General features: G+C 39.4%; 1 protein-coding gene across 5 annotated transcripts in view; it reads left to right on the top strand.

The window, feature by feature from the left end:
• The first annotated feature begins 675 nt into the window (after positions 1–675).
• Positions 676–16,024, top strand: part of RFX2 (regulatory factor X2) — a 182,212-nt gene continuing 166,863 nt past the window's right edge. For all 5 annotated transcript variants that reach the window (XM_072601941.1, XM_072601945.1, XM_072601943.1 and 2 more), the window contains exon 1: positions 676–806. The gene's annotated coding sequence lies outside the window, so the exon portion shown is untranslated. The remainder of the gene's footprint in view (positions 807–16,024) is intronic.

Here is a 16,024-nt window from a genome sequence, read left to right as displayed (position 1 = left end):
ATTTTGAAAGTTCGTCCGTGGTTTTCTCTCGGCTCAGGACGCCAGATTCACACCTCCCAGTCCCCGCCCGCACTCGTCCCCCTCCCCCTACTCTCACTCTGCTCCTCCTCATTCAAATTTCTTCTCTCCTCTTCCCTTCCGCCCTTTAACCTTCCCTCCCCTTACTTCCCCGGCTCAAGCCTCCCCCCTTTCCCATCTCAGCTCTCTCCCTTTTCTCTTCCTTTCTCTCCACCCCTTTTCCAGGAAGCTCCAAGTCGAGCGCCAACTCTGAAGGCCCGCCCCCTGCCTTCTCCGCGGTTGGCCAGACTGCGGGCTCGAACTCAAGCTTAGACGGACACGCAGCAGAGCCAATGAGACGGCGAGGCTGGGCCCCCGCCCGTTATGCACAGAGTAGGGAGGATGACGGTTGAGTGGAACGTGGTAACAGTTGCCGCTAACAACCCTCTTCTCCTCCCTCCCTCTTCTCCGCCCCTCCCCCTCCCCGAGGGCAGGAAGCTCCCGGTCAGGCTCCGGCTGCGTCGGGGTGCGCGCACGCGCGCTCCCTCCGGCTCGGGCTCGGGGCGCGAGGGCAGAGGAGGGAGGAGGAGAAGGAGGAGGAGCTTGGAGGAGGGAGGAGGAGGAGGAGCGGGAGCGGCCGCGCCGCCGCCGCTGCCGCCGCCATAGAGACAGTAGCCGTGGAGACTGTTACTTACCAACGGGGAGCAACACGCAGCCGGAGCCGCCGCAGCCGCCGCCGGAGCCACAGCCCGAACTCCAGGCCGAGCCCGCGAGAGGCAGCGCCGCCGCGGCCCCCGCCGCCGCTGCAGGTGACCGATGCGAGCTAGCGAACCCCGACCTGGCCGGCCCTGCCCGGAGGGGAAAGTTTGTCCGGCCTCCTCCCCCGCTCCGGGCCGGGCCGGGCCCCGCGCACACGCTCCCTCCTCACACCACACGCCGCACTCGCTGTCACTCTCTCCTTGCCCGACCCCTTCACACGCACTTGTCCGGAGCCGGGCCCAGCGGGGGTGGGGGAGGCCCGAGAAGCGAGAGGACCCCCACCCCACTCCCCTTCGGGCTTCCCTCTCCCTCCTCCCGGGCTTCGGAACCCCAGCCGGCGCCGGCTGGAGGGGACCTTCCCTTCCCATTCCCGTCCCCCGTTTTCTTTCTCTCCCCCCTACTTTAGGACCCGGTCACTTTCTTTGAGGACTTAGTGGAGTTCGGCAGAGTTGACATTGACTTTGGGACTCTTCCCCCCGCCCCCCATTCTTTCCTTCTCCCCTCCCTTCCCCTGGGACCGAGTCTCTGGAGGCCCCCCCCTCCACTTGTTGGCTCCTCCCTCTGCTGTCCTCTTCCCCATTTATCCCCTTCCCGTCTGGTCGCCGCCCAGGCGCTGCCACAACTTCCTCCCTCTTTGGGGAGTCCCTGCCTCCCCACCTTCCCCTCCCTCTCCAGCCCGAGGTCCCCCCGTGGTTCGGCCGGGCCCCCGCCCAGTCTCCTGCCTTCTCTTCAGCTGCCTCCGTATTTGGACGGATCGGGCACTTGACAAAGTTTCCCCTTGGTAGCCCGCTTCTAAAAAGACAGCCAGTGTCTCCAGACCTAGACCCGGAACCCCCTTGGCATCACCCCCCCCTCCCAATTATTCAGACCTAAAACAAAACGCCCTCCCTATAGCATGAGTGCTTTTCATTGCCACCCCCACCCTACTTCATCTTAGAAAAAGCGATCACATCTAAGCTCCCTTTTCTTTTTCTCTTTCCATGAGTTTCACACGGCGATTGCCGACATTCAAGCGCCTCTTCATCTGGGTAGTTTGTGGTGTGTTTCTTCCTTGCAGTTTGTTTTACAACAGATTCCGGGACCTCAGAAGGGAATTTGTGTCTAAACTTTACAGTCCTAATAGTGAGAGGGCGTTGGCAGAATGACAATTTTGAACTAGACACTTAAATGAGACTTCTTATCTCATGTTATTCCTGCCATTCCTATGACTGAACAAGTGTCATTTTCCAGTTTTAAAGTCTCGGGGATATGGAAGGAATGTAAGTTAAAGGGTGGGGGACAATGGAAGATAGTGGATTACTTCAATATTTCTTTAATTTGATTTTTCATTTTTCATACTTCCCCACCTCTTTTCTTTTCTAGCCATTTTCATCCTTTGATGACTGGCGCTTACGTTGTTCTTCCATTTTTGTCAAATCTGTCTCAGTGTAACTACTGAAGTTCTAATTCTTACCTTTGTTTTTAAAAAATTCTTCTGGGCAAAATACATGGTATGGGGGAAAGAGCACTGACTGTCCAACTTCAACGGATCCAGGACAAACCCCACCTCTGACACTAACTGTGTGGGCAAGTCACTAGGTTCCAGTTTCTGCAGCTCTGAAATGAGGTGGTTCAACCCGATAGTAGCCTCAAAAGTGCCTTTCCTCTCTCTGTGTATGATCGAGTGAGATTTGTCAGTTCCAACTTTTTTTCTCTCTCCCTTTTACTCCAATTCCCTATGTGGTTTGTTTTTGTTTTTTTGTTTCTATCCTTCCATTCAAGTATCCAGATATTGTTTTGTAGTAGGTTTTATTTTAAGCTTGTAGCAAAGTGGTATCATAGTTTAAGAGGAAAGAAACTTCTTCTCTGGCCATTTGAATATACTTACCATTCCTTTCTCCCAACACTCAGCCTTAAAAGATGTGCACTAACTTTGGAAATAGGTACTCACCTTCTCATTCAGGGCACGTCATAGTAAATGTAAACCTGCAGTAAGGAGAATTGATTAAATTAATTTTACTGTTAGTATGTACTTTAATGGGAGGAGATAAATGGCTCAAGTGGCTTATGTACTTGGTCAGTTTTCTTGCACCTTCATTGGCTTTTAAAAGACTACTCTAAAAGTTCAGTGAAAGAAAAGTGCCTGGGCATGAGGTTCTGAGATACAGGGTCTCCCAAAATTCTTAGTGCCGTTGTAGTAATTGGTGGTTAGACTTTTGGGACAGTCAATATCTTATAGCTCATAAAGCTCAAGTAGTTTAAAACAGTGGGAATAGCTGGAGTCAGGAGGACTTGAGTTCATATGTGGCCTCAGATACATAACTAGCTGTGTGAGCTTGGGCAAGTCATTTAACTCTGTTTGCCTCAGTTTTCTCATCAATAAAATGAGCTAGAGAAGAAACTGGCAATCCACTCTAGTATCTTTGCCAAGAAAACCTCAAATGGGGTCATGAACAGTTGGATTTGACTGAACAACAGAACAAAAACTTAAAACAATGCTAAGACTTTTGGGCCAGCTTATATCCCAGAGCCTTAGACCCAGTAGCTTTCCGGGTGTTTTTAATATTCTTGGTATTTTTAAGCTTTAATAGCTTAAAACTACTCTAAAACTTTTGGGAAATGTTATATTTCAGCTGATTGGAGCCTGAATAGAAGTTGAACAATTACTCAAAATAACTGATCCTATAGTAAAAATTATACTTTAACATGTTTCCACAAAAAGTAGCCAGTTATTGAATACTTTATATAAAACCATCCTAAATAAACTAGTGAGTCTTGGTTTCTACTTCTCAAAAGGAGAAATTAATGAATAACTTAATGACCCAAAGTAAAAGAACAAGTTATAGGCAGTTCATAAATTGCTAGCTTCTAATCAAGAGCTTGGTTTTCATTGTGGAAGAGATGCTTCACCTTAATTTAAGATGACCACATTATTTATACTTTACCAGCGTTTGTTATTAAAACATGACTATGTAAATACACATCAATGTGGGTTAAACTGTGAAATTTTATCTGGAGCTTATTTTTATGCCTTGGGGCTTCCTGTCCACTTGCTCACCTCACTATAAGATAGCATTTTCCTTAAATTTTAGCTTTAGATTAAAGGTTACTAATGCATTTGGAAATTACAGACTGCTACTATCAACATTGTAGAGGACCTTAAGGGCCTTCAAAATATGAGAAAATGAGCAATTATTTTCATCATGTCATCAGAGACATGGAAGATCCTTTACCTTAATAGCTATTATTTTAAACATTTGTTTTTAACATCACCAAAACAATAAATACATTTTATTCTGTGCTTTTAATTTTTAATTTAAGAATATTAACTTTAAATAATTAAGGAGAATTTGGGCAGTCATGCTGCTTTCAAAGGCTGTACTTAAAACTAGGGGTAGAGTAGTGTGTGTGTGTGTGTGTGTGTGTGTGTGTGTGTGTGTGTGTGTGTGTGTGTGTGTGTGTGTGTGTGTAATTTTTAAAGTGCCCTATCTTCCCTTCATTTAAGCTATACGGTGATTAGATGCTTCCCTGCAGGACACAGTTCCTAGTTAAGATAGAAGTTTGGATCTTCAGACATATTTGAGATCCATTTTTATTCAAATGTATTAGGCACCATAAGATTACTGGGAAAGTAGGCATAGATTAAAAGAAAGGGGGGGACATTATTGTTGGTATAGGGACATCAGCCAGATTCATATGGAGGCTGGAGAAGAGAGTGTAGGAGAGACAAGAAGTATCAAATAGAGAGGAAAAGCATGACAGAATAATCCTTTGAAAGTTCAGGACAAAGAGGGAATTGATGATGTGATTCATCTTTGCCACTTCCTAGCTTTCTTACTCTGCACAATATTTCTGAGCCTAATTTCCTCTCTTGTAAAATGGGGATAATAACTCTTGCAACAACTGAACTCACTGCCTTGTTGTTTGGTTAGGCAAACTAAACTAAACTAAACTAAACCAAACTAAACTAAACTTCCTAGCAGAAGACAGGGATTTGTATGACACTGAAAGACTTGAACTTACTATGTAGAAAAACTTTATGAATGGAAATTCTTGAGAGGATTTCTAATGTGCTGTGCCATGTTTTGCTACATAGGAGATTTGACAAACTGCTAATTTGGTAGACTAGGGCAGCAATTAGTAGTTGAAAGGAGAATCAATTGGACCTTAGATAACGAGTTGATTGTAAATAGCTAGATAGAAACCAACTCAAAATGATTGTTTAAAAAATATTCTATGCTGGCCAGCAAGAAAAGTATTCAGCACATGAAAAGCAACTTCATTCTTTTTTGTTCGGTTGAATTGATGAACTTGAAATAATTTGATTTATGGGAAGAAACATCCATAAATAAACATCACAGAATACCAAAGGTGGAAGGACCTTAGCATTGCTCTAACCTAAACCCTATATCTGACCCAGAGATAAAGTGATCAGCCAAGTACATAAAAGGCCTCAACTATATATCTTTTGTCTTTAAATCTTGATTCCTTAGATTCTACCATACTGCCTCCACTGTTGAATTCAGTTTCTAAAAGTTGCTTTAGGGTGGAGACTTCAAAGTTAGGTACAAATTTAGGTCAAATGGCTTGTGTAGGTATGGAATGAAAAAAAAAAACCCAACGTAATTTTGAACCAAATTTTATACCACAATCTATACCACAAATGTAAATCTCTCTAACTCAGTACTAGAGCATCATGCTTATTGCTAGGTTGTATTGAATGGCCAAACTGCAAGCAGAAGTTATTTGCTGCAAACATTTTGAAACCAGTTTCCCTTCTCTTTTATCTCTCTTTTGAATGCCAGCTCAGTTGGAGTTTGGAAATAGGCCATTTGGAGCATAGGACTGTCCTGAGGTACATGCCACAACTTGAAGTCAGTCCTTAGAAGCAGCTTTATTTCATCTCAACTCTTTGTCCTAGAATTATATTTCTAATGCCTGGAGCATGAATTTGGCTTTTGTGCTTTGAGTCTTTGCTGCTTGTCCTGCTACTGCTTTATTCTTGTTTTTGCTACTTGTGAATTAATGAATTTTCTAAAAACGGACCTGATTTTGCCACTTTATTATCAGTAGCTACACATCTAGAATATACAAATACAAAGCTAATGAGCCTGGCATGTTGTGAATCAGATAATATGTCATATAATTTGTCTTTAAAACAAAAAGTGGTTATGAAATTCAGAACATTTTGCCTTTTGTCATCGTGGACACAGATGCATGATATTTAGGATCTGCTCGTAGTGGCTATAGATATAGTGACTTTCTCCTTGTATTCTAAATTTGAACTTTACTATACAAAATTATTATTTCAAATATATGAGATCTTTGCTGAGGTGATACTATTCCATGAGGGGGAAATGACTTCATAATAAGAGATTTCCAGTGTACATTTTAGCAAAAAACAAGAATCACTAGGGGAAAACTAGATTCTTCAAGCAGACTATTAAACTGGCAATTTTATTCATTGTTTAAATGTGAAGGCTGTTGGTTAGAACGTTTTACAACCTTGTTTTTATTAACTTGGATGTGAAAACCATAAATTAATGTAAATATCTGCTTTATATGGCACTAAATCTTCACGGTAGAGTGAGAGTGATCAGTTAACTTTCCTTTTTGCACTCTGATATGCTATATATTTGATTTACTTATATTAGCTGAAGGGAACGGTTTTGTAGATAATGTACAGTGGACATACATTAATGGGGGTAGGGAATGGATAGAGGGGGAAGCTTCTTTTGTGTTTATCTGTATGGGATCTTACCAATGCAGGAAAAGGATTGATGAGCTGCAGAGCAATTTAATGAAGCAGGTTTACAAAGCAATAGGACTTCAGTAATTAGATTGAGCTCTAATCTCACAACATAGGTGCTCCCCCTACCTGGCACAGATCACAACGCAGCTATGCACTTTAATCTATGTGGTTTTTGCCCATTTCTTTCCATCAGCCCTCAATGGAGTATGTGCCTAACACACTGGCAGCCTTCCTCTAGTTATTTTAATATTTTGTGGATGCCTGTGTTATATCCAGGCTGTTTATCTGTTATTCTTTACTCTTATTAGACATCTAGGTGACAGTGGGTAAGAGTGTTAGATCTGGAGTCAAGAAGACCTGGATTCAAACCCTGTCTCTGATTTAGCAGTTCTGTGATCCTTGCTAAGTTACTCAATCTCTGTGTGCCTCAGTTTCCTCATCTGTAAAATAAAAATAACAATAGCACTTACCTCTCAGGATTTTTATGAAGATCAAATAAGATAATATTTATAAAGTATGCTGCACAAATTCTATTTTTTTATTATTCCTTTATAATAGTCAACAATCATTTATTAGGTGTAGTGCCAGAAACTGTGGTAGGCCTTGGGAATACGAGGACAAAACAGTTCCCACTCCCAAAGATTATATTCAAACAGGTGAAAGAGCACATACACGTAAAAGTACAACGTAAGTACAAGGTAATGGGGAAAGGAGGAGGCACTAGGAGTTGGGGGAATCAGAAAAGACTTTTTTGCATCATAGGTAGCATTTAAAATATGGATTCTGTGAAGTGGCCCTAAGAGGACAGTGAATCCCAGGCATAGAAGACAGGCAAGGCAATGGGAAGTAGAATATTGTGTCCAAGGAACAGCCTTTTGGCTACAATTTTAGAATTATGTGCAAATAAACCAGTAAAGATGATCTGGGGCCAATTTGTAAAAAATAAAAATTAACAATATGTTAAATGCCAGAGGCTTTTATGAATTATCCTAGAGGCAAATAGTCAGTGAAACTTTTTGAGCAGAGGACTGATGGTTAGACCTGTGCTTTAGATTTTTGACTGAGTGTTCTTCCTCCTGAGATCTTTGATAATTTTATTCTTTTGTTTTCATATTCCCCTATCACTTGTTCCAATTGTTTTTCCTTTGATAGCAATTCTTCTCAGTATTGGGAAACTCAAAGCTATCTCATTTTCCTTTTCACTAGTCTCATTCCCTGCCCCAAATAACTTGGGGGCATGGAGCAGGCCTGGCAGAATGCTACTTACCTCCAACCCCTTAACTGCTTGTGCCCTGCCCCAGTTGCCAGGGTTTCTTAGTTCTGTGAATGAACACTGCTACCTCAGACAGAGCAAGCTGCTTGCTTTCCTGTACCCCCACCTCTGTTGCATAGAATGGAGGGCAAAGTGAAGTTCTGTTGTTGGTTGCCTCAGAATGTAGTAAGGGTGGAGGAGAGTGTAGTTAGCTGGCAGAGATTGCAGCAGCAGTAGTAAGGGACTTACCGATGGAACCCAGACCACAAACCTGTGTCAGTTCAGGTCGTATGGCCCTGCCAGAATGTGGGGGCTGATGGGAAGGGGTGCTGAACAAGTGCGTGAGGGATTAGCCTTTTGTGCTGTTCATTCCTGAGGCTTCCTGGTGCCTTAGCCTATCGAGACAGCTGTAATTGCTTTGCTTCTTGTTCATAATTCTTATTTGGGAGAAGTTTGACAGGTCGTGAGCAATACAGAGAATGGCTAGTCCTCCATCTTGTTGGCCATCTGACACAGAAGGTCAGAGTTGTGCTTTTCGAAAGATCGATTTTGGGTAGGAGAAATACTATAAGAACAGCATATGTTTATATGGGTGCTTAGTTTGCCTGGCATATAATAAGCACTTAATAAATGCTTTTTTTCATTCACTCATAACAGCCCTTTATTCATCATGTTTGATTGCCAACTTAAAGGACGAAGAGATGGGACTGAATTGCTACTAAGAAGTTGGAAAGTTCTTTTAACCCTACTGTAAACACCTGTCTTTTTTTTTTTTTTTTAATATAGATATTCTGTTAGTGACAAATCATGGCACATAATAACCTCTCAAGAAACCAAATTGCAAATAACCAGAAGGGCAACAGAGACAGACTCAATGTCATTCCTAAAATGTGATGCTGAAAGTTAATCACCCTTAGTGGGAGCAAGTAGGCTGCAACAATCTTCCCGTGATGACCCATGTGTAGGAAGTGGTGTGAGGAGTGTCATATAATTAGAAAAGGAGCTGGGCTGTCGTTTGACAAGAGTTAGACTTGATAGGTTAGATAGTCTGAATGCTCTCTTGTTGCCCACGAAGTAAAAAGACATACAGGAAGGACATTGAGTACTTGCTGCATGGAGAATCTATGGGAAGGACATGGACAAAATTGCACAAGATGGTACAGGCCAAATTAGTTATGGTCTATACCAACTGAATCCTTACACTGCTGTGATCACAGATTCAGTGAAGTTTCTAAAGTTTGCAAAGTGTTTTCTTTCCAGCAATCATGTAAAGGAGATATCCAAATATTCTCATTTTGTTAATGAGGAAACAGGATATATGAGTTTGTAATCACATAGCTTAGTGTCAGAGCCAGTATTCAAATCTATATCTCCTAGCCAAGTCAGCATGCTACACTATGTCATTCTGCCCCACTTTTCCTTCCTTCCTTGCTTCCTTCCTTCCTTCCTTTCATTCACAGAGACTTTTTAAATCCTTTTTTTTTTTTTTTTTACAGTTCTAAATTCTTTCCCTCCCCTCCTAGGGGCAGTGAAGTGGTAGAGTGGATAGAGTGTTGGGTTTGGTATCAGGAAGACCTGACTTCATATCCACCCTCAGACATTTACTGGCTGTGTGACCCCCTCAGCAAGTCACTTAACCTCTGTTTACCTCAGTTTCCTCAACTGTAAAGTGGGGATAATAATATCACCTACCTCTCAGGGTTGTTAGGAGGAACAAATGAGATAATTGTAGATAATTGTAAAGCACTTAGCACAGTGCCTGGCACATAGTAAATGCTGTGTAAATGTTAGCAGCTAAGTGGCTCAGTGGAGAGTACTGCACCTGGAGTCAGGAAGACCTGAGTTCAAATCCAGCCTCAGACATTTACTAGCTGTATGAGCTAGCTGGGCAAATCACTTAATTTCTTTTTGCCTTAATTCACTAGAGAAGGAAATGGCAAACCATTCTTGTATCTTTGCAAGGAAAACCCCCAGGACAGTAGGGCCTTATGGAGTCATGAAGAGTTGGACACTACTGAACATCAACAATAATAATTAATATTATTCTTCACCACCCAATGAGAAGGCACAGAAAACAAAAATATATAGTCATATAAAAACAAATTTCAGTATGTGTCATGTTTCAGAAAAGAAAAAGAAAGAAAATGCTTCATTTCTCTATCTGGAGATAGATTTTTGTTATTTTTGTTCAATTATTTTTCATTTGTATCTGATGACTTTGTGTTCCCATTTTGGGATTTTGTTGGCAGAGATTGTGGTATGACTTGCCATTTCTTTCTCCAGCTCACTTTACAGATGAGGAAACTGAGGCAAGCAGGGTTAAGTGACTTGTCTAGTGTCACTCAGCTAATAAGTGTCTGAAAGTAGATTTGAACTCAAGAAACTGAGTTTTTCTGACTCCAGGCCTGGTGCACTACCACTTTGCTACTTATCTGGCCCCCTGAAGATAGCAAATTTAAGCCTGAGTCCTTTGGAATTGTGTGGGATAATTGGGCTGATCACAGTTACTAAGGCCTTCACAGTTTATTATTTTTACACTTTTTCTGTTATTACGTATATTGTTTTTCTGGTTTTGCTTATTTTACTTTGCCTCAGTTCGTGCAGGTCTTCCCAGGTTTTTCTGAAACTTTCCTCTTCATCATTTCTTACATATTCCATCACATTATACTATAACTTATTTAGCCATTCCTCAGTACACAGGGATTTTCCTCATTCTTTGCTACCATAACAAGAGCTGCAATAATATATATCTTTGATGAATTTTATATCAAATCTTGCATAAATCTTTGTTGGTAATATGTTGCAGCCTGCTTGTACATGCCATTTGTCCTCCTATTACCCTTTGGGGACCTTCAGTGAGATTCATAGAATTTCAGTTGGAAGGTTTTAGTGTTCTGGGGCTAGGCAGAGCAAATCTCATCCCTTTTCCAAATGTTGGCTCTTCAAAAATCTGAAGAAAGCTATTATGTCTCCCCTAAGTCACCTTATCATCAGGCTAAACATTCCTTTAACCAGTCCTTACGTGGCATGATCTTAGGGCCCTTCATTCTCATGGTCAACACCAGTGTTCTTCCTAAAATACAGTATCTACTGAATACTACAGAGATGGACTAACCAGGGTGGAGGACAGTGTGAAATCTTGTTTAGTTTTGTATCCTATGACTCTCTTAGTGCGTCTTAATAAAATGGATTCTTTTTGCCTATCACATCTCCTTCCCTTGAGGCCTAATCATTGTGCCCTTTACTTTGTAGCTACTTAGCATTACTAGGAATGTTGATGCTAAAAAAGATGAATTATTATGACAGTATAGTGGCTTTAATTACCTAAATATACACCACCAGGATCTTTTTGTATTTTTTCTAGGTGTTCATTTGTAGAACCTATCCAACATAGACCAACCCAATGTGTTACCCATTCAACTGCTTGTCATTAGTTGGACAATATGTATTCTTCATAAATTTATTTTTCCTTAAGGAAGAAAAAAAAACAAATTAAATTATGAGATATAGTAATTTAACTTTATTCATAGGCTTCCTTAAAGTCCAAATTCCTTCACTTTATAAGTTTTTGATGAGGACAAGAGACAATTACCATTCACTTTTCTTCAGACAGTATTATCTCTAGGATTCTTAAGAAAATGAGGCAACTTGCTATTAACTGGAAAAAGCTATTTCAGCACTGTGACTTACTAATTTTGTGACCTTGGGCAAGGTATTTAATAAATCTCCCTGGGCCTCAGTTTACTCATTTGTAAGCTGAGAAATGGATCATAATCCACAAGGGCAAGCATAGGTTAAGGAAGTAAGTTCCAAAAGAAGGCAACAGTAGATTTACTAGAAGGCCTCTTCTATTTCTAAATAAAATTTCTTTCTTAACCTATGACCCTAGAATCATCCTTTTAGAGCAGGAGGTGGGACAAGGATAATCATATAGTTCCCTTTCAGTCCTCTGAGAATTTAACAGAGAAATTGTGACAGAACTGAGACAAGGTATTTGTGTTGTAAGGAAGACATAATTTTTTACTCCTCGAGTTTAAAACTTGTATGGCCTGTGTGTTGTTCTGTTGAAGCCTTTGAACCTTTAGTGTACATGTGACTTGAAGGACCTCAGAATAAAACACCTGTGCCTACTTATAGAGAGTGGGATTTCCTGGCATTAAAAATGTACATTTATTAAAAAAATTAAAAAATAGGCTACCTACCCTTAGTCACACCCCTTTTTTGGAACTCTAGTCTCTTGCTTCTCAGTTAGGATTTCATGGACCATCTACTAATTTAGTCAAATCTTTCTTTAGCTGGGGAAATATTGGTCAGAAACAATGGTACTTAATGATTTGTTTTGTTTTTATAAACTTCATTTTTTAGAAACAGTAATTTCTACAATATATCAGTTTTCATGAGGAAAATAATCTGATGCACTATGTGTTCATGTTGCTTGAGGGCAGGGACTCTCACTTTTAGCACAATGCCTGACATAGTGTTTAATAAATGCTTGTTGATTGATTGATATTGACAACGGACCTCTCACCCATTACCCCCAGTTCTATACTCCCTTGGGAATCTCTGTTGTGTTAGTGAATTCTGGGAAGAAAAAAAGAACTATACGGAAAGACAAGACAGAAAATATGGAGGAATGGACATCAGGAGAGCAGAAAGAAAGCTATTTACAATTTTCCCATTTCTTTGTCTGTTTTATTATACTCCTTCTTTGGAACAGTAAATGTTTTCCAGTTAAGTTTGCATTTGGCTAATTTCTATCAAGTTGAATACCATTTTCCCCATTGAGTTCCACTGTAAAATCATATTTGTATTTCATTGGGAAAAAATTGAGACCCTGCATGTTTTTTTCTGTTCTGAACTTAAAAATACATCCCCCAGAAAGACCATTTCCATAATAAAGAACATAAAAAAGATTCTCTATGAAACTCAACCTCCATTTCACATTGCTTGCTTTAAATATATATATATGTATTATATATATATAATATGTGTATGTGTGTACATATATATATACACACATATATATAACAGATTTTACACATTACTGTCGTGATTGTCTGTGCTTTCTTCCAAGCTTCCTTTTGTTCACTTCTATGCATTAATTTTTTTTTAGAAAGCACAGTACCTTTTATGTCCTCATTATTACTAATCTTCCCCGATCCTCTGTCTCTTCTTCTGTCCTCCATTAACTGAGAGAAAGAGAGGAAAAAACCAACTCTGTAATTAATAAGCGTAGGCAAACAAAATGAATCCACATAGTAGCAATGTCCGAATACGTATCTTTCTACACTTTGGGTTTACTGATCAAGTTTCATCAGGATTTTTTAGAGTAGTGGTGTCAAATGCCTGCAGAAACAGGGGCCACTAACGTGTGCATAAGGATCTCTGCAGAAAACATATTGACTTAGAAAACCACATATTAATATCATCTTTGTTTTATTGCATTTTTATTTATTTTAAAAAATATTTCACAATTACGTTTTAATCTGGTCCCTACTACATATGAGAGTGATGTGGTCTAAATGGTACTTGGGCTGAGTGTTTGATACCTCTCCTCTAAAGACTTGGTTGGTCTTTGTTTTGATCAGAGTCCTTAAGTCTTTCAAAGTTATTTTTCTTTACAATATTGGCTTTATGTAAATTGTTATCCTTGGTCTGCTCATTTTACTCTGTCAGTTCATATTACCCAGTCCTCTCTTTTATCATTTCTTATAGCTCAATAATATTATTTGTCCAGCCATTCTCCAATTGTCTAAGAGACATTCTTAAGACTCCTTAGATTCTAGTTGTTTTTTTCTCCCATTTTAATTCTTCTTTCAGGATCAGGAAGTTTGTTTTGCTTACAACTATTCCCTCCTAGTGTTGGCCTTCTTCTTAAACTCTCTCTTCCTCATCCCCATTTGTTTCTTTAGTGACTTTAATGTATTTCTACACCAAACTATTTATACCAAACTATATGTGTGTTCCACTTTTCTTTTTTCATTTCAGATGAACCCTGCACTTCTCATGTACCCCAATTATGAGAAATAGAAAATTCTGTCCCTTCTTTCTATACTTTCTCTTTCTTGTTTTAAAACTTTCAGAAAAGAACAAATCCATTCCTAGATACTCTTTTTTTCTTATTTAACTCCCTCAAAAGCCTTTAAAGATATTAAGGTTTGAAGGTTACTTTTTGCTTCTCTATTAGAATGTTAGCACTACATCATTATATAATTCATTCCAATTATTCAAAAATATACCTTTGTAGATTTCTCTGAACTGTTATATTTTTATTTCAAAATTCCTACTCAGCTCTGGTCTTTACATCAGAAACGTTGGAAGACTTTTCCATAAAAGTCCAATTTGCCACCCAATCCCCCCAAATCCATAGAATTATATCAAAATTTCCAGGGCACATTATTTTTTATTGTAAGCATATATCTTTTGCCTTTTGGAATATTACAGTATTCTGGGAGATCTGCTTTTTTGAGGATACTTCTAGCATTTTTTCCTTGATATGGGAGCTCTGGGCTTTTGCTATGATATTCATTCCTGGAATTTTTCCTTTTGGGAATTCTTTCAAGGGGCGATTGGTGGATCTTTTCTTCACTTTGCCATCAGGTTCTAATAAATTTAGATGCGTTTTCATTAATTATTTCTTGAAGTATAGTGTTCAGGCTTTTTTTTTTTTTAAATCATGGTTTTCAGAGTCCAATGATTCTTAAATGATGTCTTCTTTACTGATTTTCCTTATTAGTTGTTCTTGATATAAAACATGGTATTTTCTTGTATTTTTTCAGTTTCTTGATTTTGTTCTAGTATTTCTTGCTGTTTCATGGAGTTATTGATTTCTCTTTGGTCTACTGTTCAGAAATTCCATTTCTTGGGTAAAATTTAATCACTTTTTCCTCTAAACTACTAACTTATTTTCCTTCCTTCCAATTCTTTCCTTTTATTTTTTTTTATAAATTTATAAATTTAATTTTTATTTCATTTTTATTTCATGCTTTATTTCTTACAAGTATTTAAGGACTAGAAGTCCTTGTGGAAAATTCATTATTTCTAACAAATTTCTGCTTGCAATTGCTATGTATTTAGATTTGCAAGTTTTTTTTTACATATTGGTTGGTGTTTTCTTTGATTTATTTGTCTCTCCAGCTTTAGTTCCTGAATTGGGGCTTTGTGCCAGGATCAGGATCTTCCCTTTGCTGTACTTTTGGGTAGAGTCAACTTCTGTTTTTCAGGTTTGGCCCCTTTGGATCTTTGAGACTCAGTTCTATTCCTTCATGGCCCTCTGACTCCCTCATCAGAATTTTAGGGACCCCTGGGTTTGGACTGTACTTAAGTGCTGTGATAACCCTAGTTATCCTAGTACCTGCTGGCATTCCTTGGGTTTCCAAGGTCTCTACCCTGGGGCTTTTTCAGGGGACTTTTCACTTTTGCTGCTTCTGAACACAGAACCTTACAAGCTATGTGATCCATCTCTCTTGTTGGTGCTGGCTTTGCTTCAAAGGTTCTCTTATTGCCTTCATCTTCTGGCTGATTTTTTATGCAGTTTTGGGGTAGAGGAAGTCACTTGCAAGATTCTTTCCATCTATCAGTTAACTGGTCTGATTTTTCAGAAAATGAGATTTGCTATAATATTTAGTATTTACAGATAAATCACAGAAGGTGCATTAAATTTTGACTAGAAATTTGGAAGCATGAATAATGGAAAAAAATGGAAAACCCAGGTAACAGATACTAAAATTATAGTTTTATATTTAGGATATTGAAGTAATTGTAATATCTTGGGATGTTTTGGTTTCTCTTTGGAATTTGGAAAGCACCCTTCTTTTTTCCTAACTTCTTTATTTTTGTTAAGAATACCACCATCTTTCCAGTCACCCAGTTTCCCACCCTCAGAATAATTCCCAATCTTTCCTTCTCCCTTACCTCTTACATTCAACCCTTGATTGATTCTACCAATACAGTATAACTCAAATTTGTCACTTCTTTCCATTCACATGGCTACCACTCTCCTTTAGGACCTATATAGAAGCTTGAAATATACACGTGTTCTTTCTCTCTTGTTGGTCTACCTTTGCTTCAGGGTTCCCTTTCCTATTGCTGTTTATCTTCTGGTTGACTTTGTGAAATTTTGGGGTTCAAGAAGTCACTTAATATAGTTTCTTATTTAGTTTCTAGATCATCATTCAGTCTGTTGTGAACTCAAGGGCTTTGGTGGAGGTGTGGGGCAGCTGAATGGACTGCTTCTAGGTCTGTTTCTTTTTTTATGGTGCCTTTTATTTTTAAAAATGTATTCA

The sequence above is a fragment of the Notamacropus eugenii genome, chromosome 4 (genome assembly GCF_028372415.1).
Source record: "Notamacropus eugenii isolate mMacEug1 chromosome 4, mMacEug1.pri_v2, whole genome shotgun sequence".
Lineage (NCBI taxonomy): Eukaryota > Metazoa > Chordata > Mammalia > Diprotodontia > Macropodidae > Notamacropus > Notamacropus eugenii.
Note: the sequence above shows the minus strand (reverse complement) of the source record. Positions and strands in the feature narration are given on the sequence as shown.